Source organism: Nomascus leucogenys, chromosome 15 (assembly GCF_006542625.1).
Source record: "Nomascus leucogenys isolate Asia chromosome 15, Asia_NLE_v1, whole genome shotgun sequence".
NCBI classification, from domain to species: Eukaryota; Metazoa; Chordata; class Mammalia; order Primates; family Hylobatidae; genus Nomascus; species Nomascus leucogenys.
Genome location: NC_044395.1, coordinates 87,596,486 through 87,623,951, shown reverse-complemented (window position 1 = coordinate 87,623,951; position 27,466 = coordinate 87,596,486). Strand labels below are relative to the sequence as shown.

At 42.9% G+C, this 27,466-nt stretch overlaps 1 long non-coding RNA gene across 1 annotated transcript in view; it reads left to right on the top strand.

Annotated features, from left to right (window-relative positions):
- The first annotated feature begins 235 nt into the window (after window positions 1-235).
- The window catches only part of LOC100592477, a 196,576-nt gene continuing 169,345 nt past the window's right edge, over window positions 236-27,466 (top strand). Inside the window, exons 1-2 of the long non-coding RNA XR_120909.4 lie at window positions 236-252; window positions 2,471-2,634. This is a non-coding gene — a long non-coding RNA (uncharacterized LOC100592477). The remainder of the gene's footprint in view (window positions 253-2,470; window positions 2,635-27,466) is intronic.

Genomic DNA, 27,466 nt, shown 5'->3' with positions numbered 1-27,466 from the left:
GACTTTCAGATATTTTCTTAGCACAGGTGACCAGAATGTGGGGATTTGGGGTATAGGTGGTGTGATTAGGAAACAGAGGTAGAAGAGTGGGGTTTGGGATGCAAGGTTTTTTGTTTTTTTAGTTACTGTAATATTTCCTGTGCCCAGTTTAAGGAGTTGAGGGGAAATAATTAAATGTATAGAGCCCCTACTATGTTTCTAGATGCTTTCTGTATGCATTATCTCTTTTGAGCTTTGTAACAATTTCTTGAGGTAGGTAGTGCTAGGACTAGCTCCATTTTTGTAGGTGGGAAAACTAAGGCTGAGAAAGCATAGGTTATTTGTTTAGGATCTTGAAGAAATAAAATGGCTGAGCTGAAGTTTGAAATCAGATCCTGGCCCAGGAATAAAATGATACCACTATGATTGAAAGCTAAAAAACCTGTACCAATGATATATTGATGTGGTGCTGTTTCGCTGAGAAAAAACTTAGTTACCAGTGAAATCAAAAACACACAGTAAAGGGGCAAGACTAGTCCTCTTGTGGGTAAGAAATAGGATTCTTGACATGTCTACACTGTTTGTGAAAGAGAGTATATTTGTGATTTTGTTCCAGAAATTACTAGGGTTTTTTTTTTTTTTTTTTTTTTTTTTTTTTTTTACTGATAGAGCAGAGAAGGTTCTGAATAAATGCTAACAACTGTTTTTGGGGGAGCAAAGTACAGGTGGTGTGATGTGGTGACCTTGGTTGTAGTTATTACCAGTGGAGGGTGTCCAGGTTCTTGGCATCTTGGACAAAGAATTGGACAAAACACACAAACAAAGCAAGGAAAGAATAAAGGAACTAAAGCAGATATTTATTGAAAATGAAAGTACACTGCACAGGGTGGGAGCAGGCCAAGCATAGGGGCTCAAGACCCCCGTTACAGAATTTTCTGGGGTTTAAATATGCTCTAGAGGTTTCCATTGGTTACTTGGTGTATACCCTATGTAGATGAAGAGGAAGAAGCAAAGTTACAAAAAAGTTGCAAAGTCATTTACTCAGTGTATGCGCTGTGTAAATGGAGAGGATATTTCCTGTCATAGCTGAAGTGTTTCCATTTGATTTAGTTCTAGGAAGTCAGCATGAATCGGCCTTATGTTCCCTGCTTCCAGACCCTATTCTCCTGCCTCACAGGGAGTGACCTCACAGAAAGGCATTTTTTTTTTTTAATTGGAAGTTTCTTTCAAACTCTGCCTGCTTTTAGATGGCTCCTCTTGAAACTATGCCTCAACATCTCTCCTGATACTTGGATGCTTTTCCTCTGACTGGTGAGACCTCCATCTCTGATCCCATCTGCAGTCATTTGGGTGCAGTTCAACCCACAGGATTAGAAAAATCTGTGGTCGGACCAGTGAGATCTGGCCTGAAGTGCTGGTCAGTGACTTCTGTGACTGACCATCCCCTTGAGACGGACAGACCCTGGGCCTCTTCACCCTCCCCTCTCCTTTCCTGGAGAAGCTAGCTCTTTCAGGTTGGGCTGCTTCCTAGAATTTCTTGGTTTACTTAGTTCCAAGCGAGGCAGGAGGTGGAAAAGGGGGCAGCTTCCAAGTTCTCCTGGGGAGAGCAAACTCAGGGCCATATCATCATTTCACCACAGACAACCACTCATGGAATTTTTCCTGATGTCTGTGTGGTTCTCAAGTTTCCCAACCTGTTCACCCTGGACACTTGGAGTTGGCTTTTGAGCTCAGAGAAAATACTCACTGTTGCCAGGCCACCAGTTTAGCCTTGGGGAGCGATGACTAAATAAATAAGGGGACCCCTCCCCCAATCTTGTTAGTTTACTTTCACAGATAGGACTTTCCACTAATGCTGCCCAGAAAGCCCACAGAAAGGACTGTGGGCAGTGGCTGCTGTGGCTGTGCATGGCAGCTGGGGACTCCTTCCCCCGACCCATTTAAGTCACACTATGACTGATGATCAGAATGGAAGAAAAACAACTGCAGATGGATAGTCAGTGGGGCAACCAAAAACCAACACAGCCTGTTCCTGGTGTCTGCCCTTGCCTGACGTTGAAGGGGCACTTGAAGTAGTACAGTGATTAAAAGCACGGGTTATGGAGTCAGAAAAATCTGGGTTCAAACCCCAAGAGCAGCACTTAATGATTGGGAGACTTTGAGTAGATTTGTATCATTGTTCTGAGCCTTAGATCCTTGAGGGCGGTGGGGATAATAATACCTTACTCTTAGTGTTGTTCTGAGGATTAAATGAGATAATACAGGGGGAAGTACTTACAGAAGAGCCTGGCAAATAACCAGTGCTCTATCAGTTGCAGCTCTATCACAGCTGTTGGTTGGCTGTGATGATTTTGCGATTATGTGAAATACTCAGCACAGTATCTGGCACAGAGGAAATAATAAATGGTAGCTGTTTCATAGGATTATGGAATGTCAGGGTTGGAAGGAATCTTGTCTGAAGCCAAATTACTTTTATCTTCTCCTTTTATAGATGAAGATCCTGAATACCAGAGAGGGCCGCTGACAGGTCCAGGATTACACTTCTAGCACCTAGCAGAGAGAGGATTCACTACATCGTGCTTCCTGACATCTCTCCCTTTGAAGAGCAGTCAGACTCCTGCTTTGCTCTTCAGACTTAGTTTGGGGGTTTAACAGGTGAGGTTGCTGGGGGAACTCTTTTACATCTCTCTGAAAGAATCCGGGCTGCCAGTTTCATTTGGTTTGGGTGTCAGTAGCATGATGGAAAGACAAAAAAACACAACTTGACATCTGCAGAAATGGGTTCAAATTTTACCTGCAACTCACCAATTCTGTGGCCTTGGTTCAGTAATTAAACTCCCTAAAATTCAGTTTTTTCTTTGTAAAATGGGGTTATGAACAGTACCTACTTCAAAATGTGTTTGTGAAGATTAGGAAAGTTAACATAAAGAGTTTAGAAGAGTGTCTGGCATATTGTGCTCAATAAGTGTTTATTTATTTATTGCTGAATAAACCAGTAATTTAATTAGTATTAATAATTAGCTATTACTAATTAAACTAGCATACTATAGTAATAAATTATTACTAAAGATCAGGTTGCAAAGACTTAGTGCTTAGGAACTCATTTCCTGCCTCCAGCCAATTTTGTGCCTCAGTGACAGTGTTGGTGGCCTTGGTCCCAAGACAAGGGGGAGGCAGAGCTGCCTGCAGATAGAGGGTTAACACAGGAGCTACCAGAATCCAAGGGACAAAAGGGGATTGGTTTGGAATCCTGGTATGGATTTGGGGTACAGATCCGGAAGCCTGGACTTTCTCTGTGGCTGGTGGCCTTGAGAGACACATGCTACATCATTCTTGTTATTTATTTTTTTTGTCACTGGAGCAAAGCAGAGGCTTTTCCTGGTTCAATCAGGAGTCATGAGCAAGGACAAGTAGAGAAGCTGAGCAGCTGTCAGGAGAATTCAGGCTGGAGTGGGCTCAGTGCCCAGGCCTTGCAGCCTGAGCTAGGGAGGAACACATCGAAATGTGACATCTGCTGCCCAAGTTCCCCCTGACGCCCACCCCCTTCCTTGTCCAGCTGCTCAGGAGAAGGGAGGAAGCTAGCATTTTCCCATTGCCATTGTATACCTGACAAGTTCATTAATCTTAGCTTATCTCATCCTCATGACCTCTCAAGCTGGTTATCATTTCTTTTTTATGGAAAAGGAAAAGGAAGAGGAAGAGGAGATTCAGAAGTGCCCAAGGGCGCACATGGGGGTAGAGCCAGCATGCAAGCCCAGTCTTGGACTCTAAAACCCATGTTCCTTTCACGGCACTTGATAGTTCTTGTGGACCCAGCCAAGATATCACTGGCAGCATCTGGTTTATCATGAATCTGTGCAGTGTATGGCCAGAGGAGACAGAAATAAACCTAGAGGCAGGTGGCTCCTGGCATTAATGGCCTGAAGAAAAGAGAAGACCAGGCCCAAGACTCCTTCCTAGTTTGCATATCCCTCCCTCCCCCGCTACCTCCCCACTTCACCTTCCTGCCCCTAGTGCCCTGGACCAACCCTTGACCTGGAGAGGGCAGCTTGTCCTGGTGCCAGCCCAGCATGCTCAGGCCTAACAACAATAGCTGGAAGGGCCTCTTGGAGCAAGTACTTCCTGAAGTGCCCAGAACAGCCACTGTCCTTGCGGCTCAGGAACAATCACAGCTCACGCCAACTTCCGCGCTCCATTTCAGAGCCTCCAGCACTCTCAGTGGAGCCCCTGGGCCTGCTGTTGCAGGCTCCGAGCTTCAGGAGAGACAGGTAGACAAGGAGTCCAGGAGGCTACCCCTCAGACTGCTCAAATGCCTGGGGTTTAGGAGGACCTCAAGTTTGTTTTTGTTCTTAAAGTTGGAAGAAAAATCTGTATAGTTGTTGTCCTTTACCCTTCCTGTAAACCAGCGGCCTCCTCCTTCATCTTTGTTCTTCTGTCATCTTTCTTTGGGCTTTGAAAACAAAGAGGGAGAAAAAGAAAACCACAAGTAAAAATTTAATTCTGGAATAACATTATACGCTTGATTCTTCATTCAGCAACACTGAATGAGGCCTGCTATGTGCTAACCACTTTGGGGTACGAAAAAACTATTCAATATTTATTCACTTATTTATAAATGTATCTGGTCATTTCACAGTAATGATAGAGCCCCTGCCAAGATGCAGGCATTGTATTTATAGAAATGCCTGGGTAGCTTGGACCCTGTCCTGTGCAGCTTCAAGTCAAGGGTGGGAGGTGGACAGAGAACCTGTAGTTGAAATACCCAGTTTATGTGCTGAGTGCTGGGAAGGGGAAGCACAGGGTGATGGGGGAGCACACACAGGAGGGGCAGCTGACCCTGACCAAGAGTCCTGGAGGACGGATAGGAAGGAGCCCAAAGGAAAGTGAGGTTAGGTGGAGTAGGCGAATGCATAGGAAGAGGCATTGACATTTGAGAAGGATGGAGGTGAAAAACAATGCATATTTTGCATTAGACATAAAGGAGGTTCATGTGGCTGGATTGCGAAAGGAACAATAATCTCTAGTTCTTAGGAGTCCAAGCTCTGGATCCAGTCGGCCTGGGTTAGAATCTTTGTTGGGCCGCTTATTACTGTGTGTCCTTGGTGAAGCTATTAATGCTTCTGCAACTCAGTTCTCTTATCTGAAAAATGGAGAGGATGAAAATAATAGTACCTACCTCATAGGTTGTGGCAAAGATGAAAATGAGCAAATATGCATGAAGTACTAGAATCATAGCTGGCATGCAGTAAGTAAGGGCTTTAGTAGTGTCACCTATGATTAGGTGAGGAGTAGGGGACAGGAGGCTTGGACAAGCAAGGGAGTTAGTTCCATATACCCGTAATGCCTGTGGGCCAGGCATTAGCAAACCAAGCAGAATCAGAAAGACCCAGCTCCTGACTGCAGGGAACTTGCAATATTGACTTGTTAAAAACTTGGACCTTGGAATCAGAGAGACTTGCCTTCCAACCTGTCTCATCTGTGTAGTCATAGGCAGATTATTTGTCCTCTTTGAGCCTTCTTCTTTTCATCTGTAAAATGGGCATAATGATAGTATATTCTTTATAGAGTTGGGGCGAGGATTGGTGAGACCATATGTGTGTGTGTGTGTGTGTGTGTTTATAGTCTCTATGTATATAAAAACACATATAATGTAAATATATATATGTGTATATATAAAATAGTACTAGCAAAATAGTAGCTATTATGCCAATCAGGGTAGGAGATGACAGGGAAATAACCATAATACAGGGAGTATATTTCATAATAATCAGGATGGTGACGCCCTTAGACACGGTGGCTACAGGCTCTCAGTGGTTTCCCATAGCTCTAAAATAAAGACGTATTTACCTCACTGGCTTCATCTATCTTCATTTTCTCTGCTCTCTCTACTTCATCTACCCCGCTTTGTACTACACTGCCTAGACATTCCTGCTCCCCAAACCTACAGATTCCAGGTGAAACATCATTCACTAGCAGAAGCTTTTCTTGAACCCCAGATGGGGTCAAGTTTATGTCCCCCACTACATACTCTCACAGTATCCTTTATTTTGATTCGTGTCTGTTGTCCATAAGCTTCATAAAGTCAGGGGTCATATCTTTTTTACTTATTATTGTCTCTCCATCAATTATTATGGTCCCCATATTAAGAAACCAATAAATATCTACTAAATACATAAACACAAATGCAGCCGAGATTTGAACTTTTATAAAGGGAGAAGCTGGAAACCTGCTCCACTTCCACTCAGAGAATACAATTTTCCAGGGCCCTCCGCAGATTCCAAGACCCCATTTCTTTGCCTGAACAGCAGTGTAACTGATATGTCACACTGTAATGAACCAGAGCGCTGATTAAGAGCTTATGTAAATGTTGGGACTTTTGGCAGCATTCATTTCCCTCTGATTTTGGCATGACTCAAAGCATGGGAATTTTTCAAAAGAGAGAGCTTTCAGAAAATACCCACACCCAACGGTGGAAACCTTAGAACAGAGTGCAGAGGAGCGTTCCTCAGCGAGGGATTAAGGGACTCTCAGCAGGTTTTCAAAGGCATATGGAGACAAGATGTCAGTGTGAGCTTGTTTCTCTGACAGAATCTGAAACGCTTTTAACCAGCAAGTTACCAAGAGGCTTTTAAGTGAAGAGGCTGATGTTGTAGGTTTATAAATAAATGGATGTTTGTGGTGACTTCTTTGTGGTTCATGTGACAGGGAGAACTTCAGGGAGGGGAGATTATGTCTTGCATTAACAGGTAAATTGCTTTTTCTGCCTCTTGGTTAAGTGAGCAGGAGGACAGAGTGCCCTGGGTAAGGAATCGGGAGACCCCCCTTTTCTTTTTAACTGATCCTGGCTTTCCCTGTGATAAGCAGTGTGACCATGGACAAGATATTAACCATTCTCTGCCTCAGTTCCCTCATCTGCCCAATGAGATTTAAAACACCTTGTCAGATTTTTATAAAATTCACTTGTAATACTGGTAGCTAAAACTTATTGAGCACTTAATATATGTCAGCCCCATATGAACTCGGTCAATCTTCACAACCACCCGTGAGATAGATTACTACTATTGCCCCTACTTTACAGAAGAGAAAACTGAGGCACGAACACTCTAAATACCTTGTCCAACGTCACAAAGCTGGTAAGTAGTGGCACCGGGATTTGAACCTAGGCTACCTGGCTCTGGAACCAGATTTAATGACTGTGCTCTATGCTACTGCCCTTCTAAGTAGAGAGGGCCTTCTTAAAGGCCTTAAGAAGAATAAAGCCCTCTGGCTGGTTGGCTGGGCAGGATTTTGACAGAAAGTCTGCAGAGGAAAGAAGGATAGAGTGTCTACCAAGGGGAGACGTTATGAGTAATCATCTCTAGAAGGTGAGTTTTACCTTTTTATGGCTAGTATGGGAGAATGAGAGTGCTTAGACCTTGGGCTTGGAGACAGATATGGGCTTGAATCCATGTTTGGTCACTTAATATGTAACTTTTGGGGTAAATTACTAATCTGATCTGAGTTTCACAGCTCACCTTAAAGACAGAGCTATCAAGGTTACAGGATGTTGTATGGATTATGTGAGAACATGTCAGGCATATGGTGCTCAACGAGTTTCTCCCTTCCCCTTTTTAACATGGTCCCCCCAAAATGAATTTATCGGTGTCAATCACACTTTGAAACTAGTTTGGGATATGTTTATTCTCTGGGCTGCATTTTCCATTGATAGTGTTTTTTCCGGTCAGGGTAATTGATAGGTTTTTGGGGTTCACTCCCACACTCACATTTGTCTACCAATGGGCAATTTGCTTGTCCTTTGGTGTGAGGCACATAGCCATTTCCAAGGAGGTTTTAGCCTTGCTGAGTATAGGGTCTCAGCCCCATCCCAGTGATGAACTGGAAATGGGTAGGAAACATAAGGACACTGGATTCCATACACTTTTCCTGGGTACCATTTCTGTGCTGGACCCAGGGGGGTTGGTTGTTCAACCAGGAAGCCAGCTGGCTAGTTGGCTGTGGTCTCAGCTGAGCGGAACTTGAAGACATGACAAGAACTTCCTATCAAGGAAGTGGGGAGCCAGGAGAGTCAGCAGACAAACCCATGCCAGGTCTATGAGGGCTGCTTGGACTCATACTCCAGAGAGTCCAGAGGCAAAGTCCAGCAAGGTCGGGAGAGATGGGGATTACACATAAAATCTTAAAAGCTGGATTATTGCATCTGGAAAAGGTCACGATGCAAGTTCTGGATACGTCCAGGTAAATAGGTACAATCTGGGCTTATGGAAAAGAGGGTACATTGTATGTGTGAGTGCCAGGTAATTTCAAATTAGGTGGCATATTAGGCATTGAATAATAGATAGTCAGATAAAACCTAGCATTCCCTGGCAACACCACAAGGGGGCAGACATTCAGGTGGGAGGGTTATGTTGTAACAGGAAGAAACATTGATTTTGGTTCTTAGTCCCTTCTTAGCTCGTAATAATAGCGGTTGCATGCATTGGACACTTACTATGGGTCACAGACTGTGAGCATGCAATCTCGTTTAATCTCCGCAGCAAACGTGTAATATTAAGACCTATTTTTTCCATCTTTTTTTTTCTTTGAGACAAGGTCTTGCTCTGTTGAACACGCTGAGTGCAGTGGTGCGATCATAGCTCACTATAGCCTCAAACTCCTAGGCTCAAGTGATCCCCCTGCCTGGGCCTCCCAAAGTGTTGGAATTATAGGTTTGAGCCTCTGTGGCCAGCCAGATTCTCTTTTATTGGACAGAAAACTATAAACCTTGGTCCATATCCACAAGGTATTGATGTTGCCATGACCACAGAATGATAGAATATCAGAAACATCCCTCTGATCAGTCCTGTCCTCATCTTCTCTACCAAGTTTAGGCCAAGTCTGGGGGCCTGAAGGCCAGTTTTGGGATTTGCTCAGTTGTAGAAGGCTGTAGAAGGTGGCCCATCTACTCATTCACTCACTGTGTATTAGTTGAGGTGCCCACTATGTGTCAGAGAATGTTCTTGACACAGGTGATGAAATAGACCCTGCTCTTACAGACCTTGCAGTCATAGGAGTGACCAAATTACTGGTGTGATAAACTCTTTTGTTAAGGAAGTAGCACGTGTTATAGGGACTCATAAATGGAGCACCACTTAAATAAATAAGAGGAGACTTCTGAAAGAAGTAACAACTAAACTACATACATGGAGTCAAGCTTTGCATGAAAGGTGCCATCAAGGCTTAAGATTCAAAGGGCATGGTCATATTCACTGTATACACTGACATGGAGCAGAAATTTTTTTTTTTTTTTTATACTTTAGGTTTTAGGGTACATGTGCACAATGTGCAGGTTTGTTACATATGTATCCATGTGCCATGTTGATTTCCTGCACCCATTAACTCGTCATTTAGCATTAGGTATATCTCCTAATGCTGTCCCTCCCCCCTCCCCCCACCCCACAACAGTCCCCGGAATGTGATATTCCCCTTCCTGTGTCCATGAGTTCTCATTGTTCGATTCCCACCTATGAGTGAGAACATGCGGTGTTTGGTTTTTTGTCCTTGCGATAGTTTACTGAGAATGATGTTTTCCAGTTTCATCCATGTCCCTACAAAGGACATGAATTCATCATTTTTTATGGCTGCATAGTATTCCATGGTGTATATGTGCCACATTTTCTTAATCCAGTCTATCGTTGTTGGACATTTGGGTTGGTTCCAACTCTTTGCTATTGTGAATAGTGCCGCAATAAACATACGTGTGCATGTGTCTTTATAGCAGCATGATTTATAGTCCTTTGGGTATATACCCAGTAATGGGATGGCTGGGTCAAATGGTATTTTTAGTTCTAGATCCCTGAGGAGTCGCCACACTGACTTCCACAATGGTTGAACTAGTTTACAGTCCCACCAACAGTGTAAAAGTGTTCCTATTTCTCCACATCCTCTCCAGCACCTGTTGTTTCCTGCTTTTTTAATGATGGCCATTCTAACTGGTGTGAGATGGTATCTCATTGTGGTTTTGATTTGCATTTCTCTGATGGCCAGTGATGATGAGCATTTTTTCATGTTTTTTTGGCTGCATAAATGTCTTCTTTTGAGAAGTGTCTGTTCATGTCGTTTGCCCACTTTTTGATGGGGTTGTTTGTTTTTTTCTTGTAAATTTGTTTGAGTTCATTGTAGATTCTGGATATTAGCCCTTTGTCAGATGAGTAGGTTGCAAAAATTTTCTCCCATTCTGTAGGTTGCCTGTTCACTCTGATGGTAGTTTCTTTTGCTGTGCAGAAGCTCTTTAGTTTAATTAGATCCCATTTGTCAATTTTGGCTTTTGTTGCCATTGCTTTTGGTGTTTTAGACATAAAGTCCTTGCCCACGCCTATGTCCTGAATGGTATTGCCTAGGTTTTCTTGTAGGATTTTAATGGTTTTAGGTCTAACATTTAAGTCTTTAATCCATCTTGAATTAATTTTTGTATAAGGTGTAAGGAAGGGATCCAGTTTCAGCTTTCTACATATGGCTAGCCAGTTTTCCCAGCACCATTTATTAAATAGGGAATCCTTTCCCCATTGCTTGTTTTTGTCAGGTTTGTCAAAGATCAGATAGTTGTAGATATGCGGCATTATTTCTGAGGGCTCTGTTCTGTTCCATTGATCTATATCTCTGTTGTGGTACCAGTACCATGCTGTTTTGGTTACTGTAGCCTTGTAGTATAGTTTGAAGTCAGGTAGTGTGATGCCTCCAGCTTTGTTCTTTTGGCTTAGGATTGACTTGGCGATGCGGGCTCTTTTTTGGTTCCATATGAACTTTAAAGTAGTTTTTTCCAATTCTGTGAAGAAAGTCATTGGTAGCTTGATGGGGACGGCATTGAATCTATAAATTATCTTGGGCAGTATGGCCATTTTCACGATATTGATTCTTCCAACCCATGAGCATGGAATGTTCTTCCATTTGTTTGTATCCTCTTTTATTTCATTGAGCAGTGGTTTGTAGTTCTCCTTGAAGAGGTCCTTCGCATCCCTTGTAAGTTGGATTCCTAGGTATTTTATCCTCTTTGAAGCAATTGTGAATGGGAGTTCACTCATGATTTGGCTCTCTGTTTGTCTGTGATTGGTGTACAAGAATGCTTGTGATTTTTGTACATTGATTTTGTATCCTGAGATTTTGCTGAAGTTGCTAATCAGCTTAAGGAGATTTTGGGCTGAGACAATGGGATTTTCTAGATATACAATCATGTCATCTGCAAACAGGGACAATTTGACTTCCTCTTTTCCTAATTGAATACCCTTTATTTCCTTCTCCTGCCTGATTGCTCTGGCCAGAACTTCCAGCACTATGTTGAATAGGAGTGGTGAGAGAGGGCATCCCTGTCTTGTGCCAGTTTTCAGAGGGAATGCTTCCAGTTTTTGCCCATTCAGTATGATATTGGCTGTGGATTTGTCGTAGATAGCTCTTATTATTTTGAGATACGTCCCATCAATACCTAATTTATTGAGAGTTTTTAGCATGAAGGTTGTTGAATTTTGTCAAAGGCCTTTTCTGCATCTATTGAGATAATCATGTGGTTTTTGTCTTTGGTTCTGTTTATATGCTGGATTACATTTATTGATTTTCATATGTTGAACCAGCCTTGCATCCCAGGGATGAAGCCCACTTGATCATGGTGTATAAGCTTTTTGATGTGCTGCTGGATTTGGTTTGCCAGTATTTTATTGAGGATTTTTGCATCAATGTTCATCAAGGATATTGGTCTAAAATTCTCTTTTTTGTTTGTGTCTCTGCCTGGCTTTGGTATGAGGACGATGCTGGCTTCATAGAATGTGTTAGGGAGGATTCCCTCTTTTTCTATCGATTGGAATAGTTTCAGAAGGAATGGTACCAGTTCCTCCTTGTACCTCTGGTAGAATTCAGCTGTGAATCCATCAGGTCCTGGACTCATTTTGGTTGGTAAGCTATTGATTATTGCCACAATTTCAGAACCTGTTATTGGTCTATTCAGAGATTCGACTTCTTCCTGATTTAGTCTTGGGAGGGTGTATTTGTCGAGGAATTTATCCATTTCTTCTAGATTTTCTAGTTTATTTGCATAGAGGTGTTTGTAGTATTCTCTGATGGTAGATTGCATTTCTGTGGGATCGGTGGTGATATCCCCTTTTTCATTTTTTATTGCATCTATTTGGTTCTTCTCTCTTTTCTTCTTTATTAGTATTGCTAGCATTTATCAATTTTGTTAATCTTTTCGAAAAACCAGCTCCTGGATTCATTAATTTTTTGAAGGGTTTTTTGTGTCTCTATTTCCTTCAGTTCTGCTCTGATTTTAGTTATTTCTAGCCTTCTGCTAGCTTTTGCATGTGTTTGCTCTTGCTTTTCTAGTTCTTTTAATTGTGATGTTAGGGTGTCAATTTTGGATCTTTCCTGCTTTCTCTTGTGGGCATTTAGTGCTATAAATTTCCCTCTACACACTGCTTTGAATGTGTCCCAGAGATTCTGGTATGTTGTGTCTTTGTTCTCATTGGTTTCAAAGAACATCTTTATTTCTGCCTTCATTTCATTATGTACCCAATAGTCATTCAGCAGCAGGTTGTTCAGTTTCCATGTAGTTGAGCGGTTTTGAGTGAGTTTTTTAATCCTGAGTTCTAGTTTGATTGCACTGTGGTCTGAGAGACAGTTTGTTATAATTTCTGTTCTTTTACATTTGCTGAGGAGAGCTTTACTTCCAACTATGTGGTCAATTTTGGAATAGGTGTGGTGTGGTGCTGAAAAAAATGTATATTCTGTTGATTTGGGGTGGAGAGTTCTGTAGATGTCTATTAGGTACACTTTGTTTAGAGCTGAGTTCGATTCCTGGATATCCTTGTTAACTTTCTGTCTCGATGATCTGTCTAATGTTGACAGTGGGGTGTTAAAATCTCCCATTATTATTGTGTGGGAGTCTAAGTCTCTTTGTAGGTCACTCAGGACTTGCTTTATGAATCTGGGTGCCCCTGTGTTGGGTGCATATATATTTATGATAGTTAGCTCTTCTTGTTGAATTGATCCCTTTACCATTATGTAATGGCCTTCTTTGTCTCTTTTGATCTTTGTTGGTTTAAAGTCTATTTTATCAGAGACTAGGATTGCAACCCCTGCCTTTTTTTGTTTTCCATTTGCTTGATAGATCTTCCTCCATCCCTTTATTTTGAGTCTCTGTGTGTCTCTGCACGTGAGATGGGTTTCCTGAATACAGCACACTGATGGGTCCTGACTCCTTATCCAGTTTGCCAGTCTGTGTCTTTTAATTGGAGCATTTAGTCCATTTACATTTAAAGTTAATATTGTTATGTGTGAATCTGATCCTGTCATTATGATGTTAGTTGGTTATTTTGCTCCTTAGTTGATGTAGTTTCTTCCTAGCCTTGATGGTCTTTACAATTTGGCATGATTTTGCAGCGGCTGGTGCCGGTTGTTCCTTTCCATGTTTAGTGCTTCCTTCAGGAGCTCTTTTAGGGCAGGCCTGGTGGTGACAAAATCACTCAGCGTTTGCTTGTCTGTAAAGTATTTTATTTCTCCTTCACTTATGAAGCTTAGTTTGGCTGGATAGGAAATTCCGGGTTGCAAATTCTTTTCTTTAAGAATGTTGAATATCGGCCCCCACTCTCTTCTGGCTTGTAGAGTTTCTGCCGAGAGATCAGCTGTTAGTCTGATGGGCTTCCCTTTGTGGGTAACCCGACCTTTCTCTCTGGCTGCCCTTAACATTTTTTCCTTCATTTCAACTTTGGTGAATCTGACAATTATGTGTCTTGGAGTTGCTCTTCTCGAGGAGTATCTTTGTGGCGTTCTCTGTATTTCCTGAATCTGAATGTTGGCCTGCCTTGCTAGATTGGGGAAGTTCTCCTGGATAATATCTTGCAGAGTGTTTTCCAACTTGGTTCCATTCTCCCCGTCATTTTCAGGTACACCAATCAGACGTAGGTTTGGTCGTTTCACGTAGTCCCAAATTTCTTGGAGGCTTTGTTCATTTCTTTTTATTCTTTTTTCTCTAGACTTCCCTTCTCGCTTCATTTCATTCATTTCATCTTCCATCAGCAATACCCTTTCTTCCAGTTGATCGCATCTGCTACTGAGGCTTCTGCAATCTTCACGTAGTTCTTGAAACTTGGCTTTCAGCTCCATCATCTCCTTTAAGCCCTTCTCTCCATTGGTTATTCTAGTTATCCATTCTTCTAATTTTTTTCAAAGTTTTTAACTTCTTTGCTATTGTTTTGAATTTCCTCCCGTAGCTCAGAGTAGTTTGATCGTCTGAAGGCTTCTTCTCTCAACTTGTCAAAGTCATCCTCCATCCAGCTTTGTTCCGTTGCTGTTGAGGAGCTGCGTTCCTTTGGAGAAGGAGAGGCACTCTGCTTTTCACAGTTTCCAGTTTTTCTGCTCTGTTTTTTCCCCATCTTTGCAGTTTTATCTACCTTTGGTCTTTGATGATGGTGATGTACAGATGGGTTTTTGGTGTGGATGTCCTTTCTGTTTGTTAGTTTTCCTTCTACCAGACAGGACCCTCAGCTGCAGGTCTGTTGGAGTTTACTAGGGGTCCACTCCAGACCCTGTTTGGCTGGGTGTCAGCAGCAGTGGCTGCAGAACAGCGGATTTTCATGAGACCACAAATTCAGCTGTCTGATAGTTCCTCTGGAAGTTTTGTCTCAGAGGAGTACCCAGCCGAGTGAGGTGTCAGTCTGTCCCTACTGGGGGGGTGCCTCCCAGTTAGGCTGCTCAGGGGTGAGGGACCCACTTTAGGAGGCAGTCTGTCCGTTCTCAGATCTCCAGCTGCGTGCTGGGAGAACCACTACTCTCTTCAAAGCTGTCAGTCAGACAGGGACGTTTAAGTCTCTGGAGATTCCTGCTGACTTTTTGTTTGTCTGTGCCCTGCCCCGAGAGGTGGAGCCTACAGAGGCAGACAGGCCTCCTTGAGCTGTGGTGGGCTCCACCCAGTTCGAGCTTCCTGGCTGCTTTGTTTACCTAAGCAAGCCTGGGCAATGGCAGGCGCCCCTCCCCCAGCCTGGCTGCTGCCTTGCAGCTTGATCTCAGACTGCTGTGCTAGCAATCAGCGAGACTCCGTGGGCATAGGACCCTCTGAGCCAGATGTGGGACACAATCTCCTAGTGTGCCGTTTTCCAGGCCCGTTGGGAAAGCGCAGTATGAGGGTGGGACTGACCCGATTTTCCAGGTGCTATCTGTTACCCCTTTCTTTGACTAGGAAAGGGAACTCCCTGACCCCTTGCGCTTCCCGAGTGAGGCAATGCCTTGCCCTGCTTCGGCTCCTGCACAGTGCGCCTCACCGACTGTCCTGCACCCACTGTTTGGCACTCCCTAGTGAGATGAAACCGGTACCTCAAGCAGAAATGCAGAAATCACCAGTCTTCTGTGTCGCTTGGGCTGGGAGCTGGAGACCGGAGCTGTTCCTATTCGGCCATCTTGGCTCCACCCCTGGAGCAGAAATTTAAAACAAAAATGAAAAAGTGTAATTAAAAACCTAGGCTTAAAATTAAAAAAAAAAAAAAAATATATATATATAAAAAACAGAGCCCTTGTCTGCCATCTCTCTCACCCTCAGCACTGTGCAAACCCATCTGGGTATTGTTCAGTTCTTTGAATGCTGATTGACACTGACAAACAAGAGGGCATTAAAAGGGGAGGTCACGGCTGGGTGTGGTGGCTCATGCCTGTAATCCCAGCACTTTGGGAGGCCAAGGCGTGCGGATCACCTGAGGTCAGGAGTTCGAGACCAGCCTGACCAACACAGCAAAGCGCTGTCTCTACTAAAAATACAAAAATTAGTCAGACCTGGTGGTGGGTGCTTTTAATCCCAGCTACTTGGGAGGCTGAGGCAGGAGAATCACTTGAATTTGGGAGGTAGAGGTTGCAGTGAGCCGAGATCATGCTACTGTATTCCAGCCTGAGTGACAAGAGTAAAACTCAATCTCATAAAAAAAAAAGGAGTTCACCAAGAAGTGGAGAGATTTGAACCCTTATAATGCAAGAAATGGGTTGCATTTTGAAGGGTACACAGTAAGGCAGAGGCATAGCAAGGGGAAGCCTCACTTCTCATCTGGGCTACAGTAGCCCTCCATCTTCCTCCTCTTTACACACACTCCAGATGAAATACCCTATATGATGACTCAGAGTCATTAATAACACGACCACTTGTGCAGCCCAAAGATTAGACAGCCAAAAGCCAAGAGTCTGTTGTGTTGAAGTGGCTCTGGGTGGGAAGCATTCTCCCCAGAGACTGGGGCAGGGTATGACTTGCCAGGGGAGGGTTTGCAAAATGTTTAGACTGTGACTCATGAAGGTCTCAGATGAATAAATAGCTCTCTTTCTGCTGTGACTGTTGACAGGGCTGGTGACAGCTTACCTTTGCGGTTGCCGAGGAGAATCTCACTCTGATGTTTGACAAGTTCAATTTTCCTAACCAGCTGGGGTCTCCAGAACGGCCACCATGAATAAAGGCCTAGCCAAATATAAAGGGCAATGAAGCAATAGGTAATATTTGCAGGTATGAAATCTGAAGTGCAAACATCTCCTCCCAGCCAAGGAAAGTCATCATTGGGAAGGGAAGATTAAAGGAAGAAAGTTTTCTGCTTTCTGGATTGGGAAAACAATACCTTGCATCTTGGTGTGGCTAGTTGTCCATTTTATTAATAGTCTTAGAGCTTCATAATCTTGTTGAGAAGAGAGTAGTCCTCTTTCTGGAAACATCTATATAATTTAAAATCTATTTGGCTATAAGTAATAAAACCCTGACTGATAGTGGCCCACACCATATCAGTTTGATTATCTCACATAATAGGAAGTCTGGAGATAAGTAGTCTAAAGTGAGAACAGCAGTTCTATAGTATTATTGAGTTGACAGACACTTTTTCATCTCCGTATTTATGTAGGTCATTGATTCTTCTGCCTGTTGTCTCATGGTTTCAAGATGGCTGCCATGTCTCCAGATATCACAACAGTATTCAAAAGTAGACAGGTGACAAGGAGTGGGAGTGTGGAGTGGCAAAAGATCCTTTTCTTGGAATGACTATGTCATTTTATCAGTGAGGAAACAAAAGTATCCCAGAAGCCCTCCCAGCTGATTCACTCTTATATCTAAATGACCAGAATATTGTTGACCAGAAATGGGTCCCATGACTGCCCTTAGATGCAAGGGAGCCTGGAAAAGTGAGTATCTGGCAAATGTTTATGAAATGGTCATGACTGACTTAGGTCAATCATGATTTAACCCCCACCAACCCAGGGCTGGCACTTTTCTGTCTTGAATAAAACTAATGTTTTGTTGGTAAGGAAGAAGGTTGTTGGGGATGGGGCCAGTTTCTACGGCATGACTTTGGAAAGCTAGTCCAACGTTATACTATGACAACACATCATTAGTACAAAATAAAAAAACTAGAAATAGAGGTGTGAATTTGCAGGATTTTCAAGGCATGAAGGTCTTTGAGAGTGTGATGGACTCCAAAGACTGTCAGTGTGTGCTAATAGAAGATTGCAGAGAAAAATAACAAGTCACTTAACACACCCATTATCGTACTCACCCTTTAAGGCCCAAGCCAACTTTGCCTGCTTGTGAATCTTCCCATCCCTTGCAGGTAGAGCTAGCCCGTCCCTCCTCCTTGCTCCCATTGCACTTTTCACACACATTGATTATACGAATCACCAGCTTGAATTCAGAATCAACAGGTATTTATTGTGTTCCTATTCTGTCCTGGCCCCAGGCTTGGTATCTCTCTATGTCAGTTTAGAGTAGACCTTCCATGGCTCCCCTTATAATCAGGTAATGGACATTCAGGGATAGTAAACTCAAGTGAATTTTAAACTTAGCTCACAAGGCCCTTTGTACCCACTCTGGTTTACTTCTCTTATCTCAACTATCGTGACCACCATCTCTTTAAACCCTGTGGTTCATCCATTCTCTTGACCCATGGAAGCTATCCATTTTTTCTCTCCCTGCTATTCCTTCTACAAAAAACAATATTCTTTTCTTCTATGCCTGGTCAGTTTTCACTTATCTTTCACACCTTATTTTAGATGTCATTTCCTGGAAATGAGCTAGGTAGGACTGAGCTAGGTAGCCTTTGTCTATGATCTGTCTTGCCATCTTAGTCTGCTTGCATTGCTATCAAAGAATACCCAAGGCTGGGTGATTTATAAAGAAAAGAGGTTTATTTGGCTTATGGTTCTGCAGGCTGTACAAGAAGCATGGCACCAGCATCTGCTTCTGGTGAGGGCTTCAGGGAGCTTCCAGTCATGGAGGAAAGGGAAGGGAAGATGGCTGTGCAGAGATCATGTGGCGAGAAAGGAAGCAAGAGAAAGAGGTGAGAGGTGCCAGGGTCTTTTTTAGAAACCAGCTCTTGTGGGAATGAATAAAGCAAGATCTCATTTATTACCATGAGGAGTGGACCAAGCCATTGAGAGGGATCTGTTCCCATGACCCAAACACTTCCCATTAGACCCCACCTCCAACATTGGGGATCACATTTCAGCATGAGGTTTGGAGAGGTCAAACAAACCACAGAACCTGCCCTGCATATCATAATTCTATGTAAGTGCCTGAGTTTCCCAGTGGTGGGACTGAGGTGCATTCATCTCTTCATTGCCAATGCATGGTACAGTGTCTGATGCATCCTGGGGGATATTTGTAGAATGGCTGAGCGACAAAGCTTTTCCTCAAATATTTAGTGCCGGATTATGCATCAGAGCCCAAAGTTGTAGCCCTGGCTCAGAGGAGGAGGTTCCTGAGCACTCAGTGGTGCTGCAGTTGAGTAAACACTGGGCTTGTTGCCCTGTCATGGTGTGACCACAGAAAAAGCACATTCTATCTCTAGGTATAAGCATTATTCTTCTGGGGAAAAAGAGGAATTAATTTTCAACTTTTTTTAAAAAAACAGGAAAAGTCCCCTTTGTTTTCTTTCCCAAATAAACGACACACTGAAAAGCAATCTCAAAAACATAGTGGAGATGATTTGCCTAACACAAGGGTATAGTAAGTTGCTATTTCTGTCATAACAAATTACCACAAATTAAGTCGTTTAAAACAACACATGATTGGACCGGGCATGGTAGCTCATGCCTGTAATCCCAGCACTTTGGGAAGACAAGGCAGGCAGATCATTTGAGGCCAGGACTTTGAGACCAGCCTGGCCAACATGACCAGCCTTAGCCAGGCGTGGTGGCACATGCCTGTGGTCCCACCTTCTTGGGAGGCTGAGGCACGAGAATTGCTTGAACCCAGGAGGCAGAAATTGCAGTGAGCCAAGATGGCGTCAGTGCATTCCAGCCTGGGAGACAGAGTGAGACTCGGTCTCAAAACAAAACAAACAAAACACATGATTATCATCTTACAGTTCAACAGGTTAGAAGTCAGATGGGTTTCACTGGGCTAAAATCAAGATGTTGGCAGGACTGAATTCCTTTCTGGAGGTTCTGTGGTAGCAGCCTTTTTTTTTTTTTTTGCCTTTTCCAGTTTCTAGAAACTCCACTTTTGGGGCTCATGGCCCTTCCTCCATCATCAAAATTAGCAACATTGCATCTCTCTAATCATTCTTCCACAATCACAGCTCCTTCTGACCACAGCTGGGAAAGGTTCTTTATTTTCAAGGTCCTGTGTAATTAGATTGGCCCCACTTGGATAATCCTAGATAATCTCCCTGTCTCCCAGTCCTGAAGTTAGTCGTATCTGCAAAGTTCCTTTTGCCATGTAAGATAACATATCGCAGATTCTAGAGGTCAGAACATGGACATCTTTGGGAGGCCATTATTCTGTCTACTACAGGGAGAAAGAAAAGTAAGATGGGTAGGGGCCTTACTCTTTGACTTTCCCTTCTTGGACAGCCCTTGTGTCTGCAGTGGTCCTAGAAGCCCTAGAGCAGAGTTAAGACCTCACTGGTCTCTAAGATGTATTGTGGTTCTAATGAAAGGGCTAAATAGCTATAGGACCTTGGAATGTTATTTATCTCTCCGTCTCTTTGTTTCGGTAACTGTAAAACAAGGAAAATTAGTCTATCTAGCTGATAGGGTTGTGCTGAGGTTATAGGAAACAATCTGTGAAATACTTAGCCCAGTGCATGGCACACAGTAAACATTCAGGAAATGCTAGGTATTTTCATTATTAGGTGCCCTAGGGTCCCTTTCCATTCAAATAGCTGGCTCCATCATCCTAATTTAAAACAGAGCTGCAACAGATGGAATGAGAACTGCTTTTCCTGGGTCATTTAGCCATCACAAACTTTTTTTTTTTAAAGTTTCCCTTATTTTCCCTAAAAAACAAAGCACATTTTTGTGCCTGTAGGGTTAAAAACTTCTTTTGTCCTTTTGAGCATCTAGAAAATAATGGAAAATATGGTAGGTACCAATGAGAACCAAGAGGCTGGGTGACAGCAGAGTTCTGCTCTGACCAGAAGGCAGTGAGCAGGACCTGGTGTTTATTTAGGAACATATAAAGAGAGCTGAGGCTACAGCTGGGAGACAGTTTACGAAACACAAACACTAGGGAAGTTTACCAAATATTAGGCTTGAATTTTATAGCGTCTGGAAGAAGCACTGTATTCCAGAAGACAATAAAAATCTGGCCTTCTAAAGGTAAATAGTCCCTCATGTCACTTTTGAAGACAGGAATGTTCATGGGAGGGGTCCATTCCTGTTTGAGAGATGTAGGTCTTCCTTCTCTTGTCTCCAAAGCCTCTTGTGGCATCGTTGAGCTGGAGCCAAACAGAGCAGGGAGTGTCAATACCCTTAAGTGTGTATTCATCCCTTCTGATTCGATCATACCACTTGGGGGATTCTACCCTCATATGGAAACTCCAAATGTGGAAAAAACTTTATGCACAAAGATATTTAGTGCAGCTTTATTAGTAATAGCCCTAGACGGAAGGCATCTCAAATTGCCTGTTTTTAGGGGAAGGTCTTGGAAAATTATGGCACATCTTGACAATGGAGTAGAAGGTGGCCAATGCTTACAAGGAGCCTTGAAAGCATTACAATAACTGAAAAAATAGATACAGGATACGCATTTGTATATTTAGTCTAATTTCTGTGTTGTTAGGAAATATATCAGAAAGTTATCTGTGGTTGTTCTCAGGTGTTTGGAGTGAAGGAAAATTTTCCCTTCCCCTTTTTATTACTATTTTTCTGTATTTTCCATCTTTTACAGCTGAATGAATAATCTAGTGTTTAAACACCTTGGGTATGGAGGCTGCTGCCTGCGTTTGAACCCTGCCCCCTACTGGCTGGCTGCTGAACCTTTCTGAGTCTCAGTATTCTCTTCTGTCTTGTGGGGGTAATAATCATTCCTACCTTGCAAGGTGAATGTGAGCATGAAAGAGATAATTCAAGTGAAGGGCTTGACACAGCACTTTGCAGAGTAAGTGCTCACAAGACGCCAGCTGGTATTGTATTGCTATGTTCGGATTTCAAAACTATTTCCAACAAATCTAAAAATCTTAGAGATGGGGCCGGGCGCAGTGGCTCACGCCTGTAATCCCAGCACTTTGGGAGGCCGAGGTAGGCAGATAACTTGATGTCAGGAGTTCAAAACCAGCCTGGCCAACATGGTGAAACCCCGTCTCTACTAAAGATATTTTAAAAATTAGCCAGGCATGGTGGCGGATGCCTGTAATCCCAGCTGCTTGGGAGGCTGAGGCAGGAGAATCACTTGAATCTGGGAGGTGGGGGTTGCAGTGAGCCGAGATCACGCCATTGCATTCCAGCCTAGGCGACAAGAGTGAAACTCTGTCTCAAAGAAAAAAAAAAAGCCTTAGAGATGGAAGACATCTCAAATAGTCTGCGATTAGAGGAAGGACTTGGTAAATTATGGCACATCTTGATAATTGAATGGAAGGCAGCCAATTGCTTACAAAGAGTCTTGAATATCCAAAGAAACTGCTACTCTCCTACCTTAATCAGTGAAAGACTTACTCCAAAGGTTTATCAAACAAACTTTCTTTTTCCTAGTTCTTAATCACTTATGGTATTTTGGAGAGCATCTACATAGTTAGGAGCTAAAGGCCTTCTGAATGAGAATACTCAATTTTTCTCTTGAGAGAAAAATCTAAGACTGCAGCTGTCTCTTCAGTTGCTGGCAATCCCTGCTCTTCTACCTTCTCTAAGCATCAGTTCCCGTTCCTCCCATTTTGGGAGGTCTCCCTAGATGATCATCTGTGTATCCACCAATTATGTATCAGTTTGGCTGCACATAAAGAAAAGCTGACTAGAGCTGTGTAAAGGAGTGTGTTAGTCATTTATTGCTGCATAACGAATTATCACAAACGCCATGGCTTAACGAAACATGCATTGATTATCTCGAAGTTTCTGTGGATGAAGAGTCCAGGCATGGTTTAATTGGGTCCTCTGCTCAGGGTCTCACCAGTTGTTATGAATGTGTCAGGTGGGCTGCATTCTTCTATGGAGGCTTGGCTTGGGAATAATCCACTTCCAAGCTCATTCAGATGGTTGGCAGAATGTATTTCCTTGCCGCGGCAGGACTAAGTGCCCTGGCTTCTTGCTGATTGGAGGCCAACTTCAGCTCCTAAAGGCCACTCACAGTTCCTAGAGGCCACTTGCAGTTCTTTGCCATGTAGGCTTTCCCGACAAGGCTGCTTACTTCATCAAGTCAGCAGGGAGAATCTCGAGAGTAAGCCTGCTAAGAAGAAGCTTTGCATAACATGACATAAGCACCAGAGTCACATCCATCCCCTTTGCCACACTGGTTAGAAGCAAGTCACAGGCCCTACCCATATTCAAGGGGAGTGGAGCACAGACAGACATGACCACCAGCAGGTGGGGATCATGGGGGCCACCTTAGAGTGTCCAGCACAACAAGGAAGGGTTTATTTTTTCCATGGTGACAAGGAGCCCAGCACAGGCAGATTGGGGTGAGGGAATGTATCCACGGTGCTATCCATATTTCAGGCTTTTCTGTGTGTTTTACCATTTTTCACCCTGCTTTTTTTTTTTTTTTTGAGACAGAGTTTCACTCTTGTTGCCCAGGTTGGAGTGCAGTGGCATGGTCTTGGCCCACTGCAACCTCTGCCTCCTGGGTTCAAGCGATTCTCCTGTCTCAGCTTCTCAAATAGCTGGAATTACAATTACACACCACCATGCCTGGCCAATTTTTGTATTTTTAGTAAAGACGGAGTTTCACCATGTTGACCAGGCTGCTCTCAAACTCCTGACCTCAGGTAATCTGCCCGCCTCAGCCTCCCAAAGTGCTGGGATTACAGACATAAGCCACCACGCCCGGCCCACCCTTTTGATCATAAAATGGTTCTTCTAAGCTTCACATCATCCTCATTCAAAGAGCTTCAAACAATAGATTCCTGGAAGTCCTACCCAGACACATGGCCCAATGGCTCTTGCATTTGTATCAGTGAGCCATTTCCACCGCAAAGACCATTGGGAAACACACACAGTTAATAAACAATATCCACTATGACCCCAACAAAAATGCCAAATGTAGTTGGCATGTGTCTTTTGACCTTCAATACATGGGCACATGGGTTAACGCTTCCACTGAGGGCTGGCCTATGAATAAGTTACAAAGCTTGAATGAGAAAATGCATAAATAATCATTTGCACTGTGCCTGGCACATGACATCTTCTCAATCAATGTTGCCTCTTTTCACCATTCCCTACCTGCTCACCCACAACTCTGATGCCTTTTGTTTTTTTTCTGCGTTGCCCCTGCCTCTGGGTTTAAATGCTCCAAACACAGCAGTACCTCCAGAGTTAAGCACGCTGTCAGGCAGACAAGTCTGTATTTATGAGGGAGGAATGTAATAGCCCCAGCTGGAACCCTGCCAGGGGACTAGCAACTGCAACACCCTTATTTGCTCTGGGGAGGAGCAGCTTGGAAACTTTTTATGAGATTCCAGAAGCAGCAAGGTCATCAGTTTTATGGCCATCCCGCTTCGTTTGTAAATATGGCCTTTAAATGATAATGTTTGGGCTCCTTGACACAAACAAGGCTGGTGTTAGCTCCGTTGGAATGGGAGACAATAAAATAAAATATATTCTGTTCCACGTGACTGCAAGGCGTTCTGAGTAATTTCAGACCCCAGCAAACAACAACAAACCAGTCGTACATTCGGAGAGCTTGATTTTTAGATAGCCTTACTATAAAGCCCCTGTGTGTGTCTGAGGCAGGTAATCTGATTTGTCAGGTCACAAGCAAAGCAACATGTGTTTACTATCACACTCATTTCCCAGCCAGCTGCAAGTGTTTGAAGGAAAGCTCTTGGTCAGGCCTGTTTGCTGTGATAAAGTCAAGGCCGAGGAGGAGGGCTGCCTGCTCACCAGGCTCCATGTGTTCTTGTAAATAAGAACCACCCTCTCCAGTGACACCTGGGCCTCTTTCTCTAATTGCTCACTGGACCGTGGCTTTTATTACAGTTGAATATTTACTAGGCTGAGCCCAGGAAACATTCAGCTTCCATTGTCTGGCTGGCCGCCACCGTCTGCTCTGCATTACAGTTGGCCATGGGTAAAAGGTCAACCCATTTTTGGGTTTCTTTATTTTGGGCCAGCCACATGGCAGCAAAGACAGAGCCAGCCTCTCTCTCTCTCTCTCTCGTGTGTGTGTGTGTGTGTGTGTGTGTGTGTGTGTGTGTGTGTGTGGACTGAGGGGGAGTATGGGTAGAGGAGGCAGGAAGTGGTAGAGAGGCAGGAAGACACTTCATAAATGAATGAAATTCTCCTTTATAGGCACAATTCCTGGTACCAAATACTCTTTTGATGAATGTTTGTTGAATGAACAAATGAGTGATTCTATTCATTTAACCAACATTTATTGAATACCTACTATTTGCCAGGTGCCTAAAGTCTGATGATAATGCATAACATAATAATCATGATAATTGTATTCTCCTGGAAAATGAATTCTGTTTGGGGAATGAAGAGGATCAACAAATGAATGAGCGAGATGTAATTGACAAATGCCCTATGAAAAACAGGAGTCAGGGTGTGGAGGTGGACGTGGAGGGGGCTGGGGAAGGAGAGCTACTATAGATAGGAGACCTTCCTGAGGAGGTGATATTTGAGCTAAGACTTGAATGATGAGAGGGCACCAGTCATGAGATCTCTGGGAATTCATGTTCCTGGCAGAGAGAGAACACATTTCTAGAAGGTGTAATGAAGGCCGAAGCTAAAAGAGACAGGAAACTATAGCTTAGACACTTCAGCTGAAGAGAGGGCTCATCTTTCCTTTAGAACGTGGGCAAAGATCAGGAAATGAAAAAAAGAGGTATAAGGAGTAGGAGTAGGAGTAAGGAGTGGTGTTGGAAATAAGTTTAATAGAAAGTCTGCTTTTTGAACAGGTGGCCCTCCACCTTTGCAATGGAACTCCTGGGAGCTAAGCTCTATCCCCAAGGCAGGCACATTGAAAGGCTATTCTCTAAAGAAATTGGATGGCCCTAGACAAATGACTTCCCCGTTGAGGAACTTAGGGGATCCCCCTGACTGATCATCCTACAGTGAAGCCTGCTAATCAGTCCAAGGCTCACTGGGGTACACAGAGCTCCCAAGCGGTCATTTATTCTTTGTAAATAATGACAATTAAGCTTCACTAGACAGATGAATAACACTTGAGATAAAAATGAATGAATAATGTTTCCACTTAGTAGACTGCTGACCTGTGAAAATCTTGCTTAGAGCCTATCAGGGTTAGAGGGACCTTGGGAGTTAGGGAGGTCATTTGGCTTTGAGCTGCACAGAGGCCTAAAGCTTTCTAAGTTAGGCTTTTAACATTGTCTAGAAATGCACACATAGGTTTGAAAGAGGAAGATGTTCATAATTAAACCTACATGCCATTACTGAACAAAATGCCTACAGTATACTGTGAATTAACATATTACATAAATCCTAAATTAACTTTTGAACAGCGTAAGTACATAGCATGTATTTTTGAACATTAGAAGTATACCTTTGTTAAACACAAACATTTAACACATATCAAAATTTCAAAAACTATTTTGGCATATATATATTTTGTAATTTGCTATAAACCTCAAGGAATAGAAGTAGTCTGCCTGCATACCTTTGCATCATCTGGATTGAAGGTGAATCATCTGGATCGAAGTTCAAATGTACCCCAAAGTGTCATTATACACTTGCAACAGCTTCTTAGATGATTTTCTCTTACCTATGGCCAGTACCACTTGCATGCAAATTTGTCTAATTTATCATTCAGAAGTCCTTATGTCTGAGGTTATGGGAACCCCTTATAATGGACAGAACTAACAATTTAGATGATGTTGCCTGCCTACTCAGGAGAGAGCATTGGGCCTCCCTCAGCACCCTCTTGGAGTATTTTCTATATGGTAAGAGAAATCCTAGGTAATAAAGATGTAGAATTAAAATCACATTAAAATATAGGAAGTGAGAAGTGTAAGAGGGTCAGAAATGTGGTGAATAGAAGAATATAGTATGCCCTGAGAAGCCCCAGCTCTTAAACTCAATGCCAGCTTTATGCTGAGTGCCTTCTGTACATATTTCCAAATGGACTTTTGCAGGCTTCCCATCATTATTGCCAGTCAGTTAAAATCCTACCCATTTGTCAAGGTCCATCTAAATGCCCTATTTTCTGTGAAGCTTTTCTTGGATGACTGGCTGGAAGTAATTGCTCATTTCTACATGTTCTCATGGTGCATTCATCATATTCTCTCTCTCTCTGTTTCTCTCTCTATTATCTATCTATCTATCTATCTATCTATCTTCTATCATCTGTCTATATCTCTATCATCTATCTATCCATATATTTAAATGCCTATTCAGCGCTTCACTCTCTGCTGGGCGCTAATATTTATACAGTGCTTTATGGCTCACAAGTGACTTTCATGTGCATTTTCTCACTTAATTCTTAATTCTATAACTCTCAGCACCTGAGAGACACAGAGCCCAGAGACAAGAAGTTGTAAGCAAATTGACTTCATAAATTGTGGCTACAAGTCAAAGTTATGTGAGATATCCAAAATTCAATAGCCAAAGAATGCAGGATTCCATTAAGCACAAAGATCTTTAGAGTTAGACTGAAAAGACATTCACTTATTTTTAGATTCTATTGCATTCAAAAGTCTATAACATGAGATAGAAGAGACATACAGAGATCTTATGAACCAAAGAAAATACATAATCTAATCAAAAGATTGAGCTGGGCTGGAGTTTCAGATATCTGTGAATAGATGGCCGAATCAGGGGTTGTGTATAACTTGAGTCCCGTGATTTGACCATGCCTCCTTTGAAGTTATAAACCCATTGATATAACCACTAAAAATAGAGTTCAATTGTCACATCAAGGCCACCAACATCTCTGATAATTACAACTCCCCACATTTCTTTGGATGATTCGATAGTTTTCTTAGTTTTTGTAAAAGCCGTCACAAGGAAGTCTGAATCTCCAAATCTTATGTCCAGTCTAACAGCTCTTTGAAAGGTAATTTCAGTTAACAAGGATGGCGTTTATGTTTCTTACTGGATAAGTATCTTCAATTTCCTGGAAATCTTA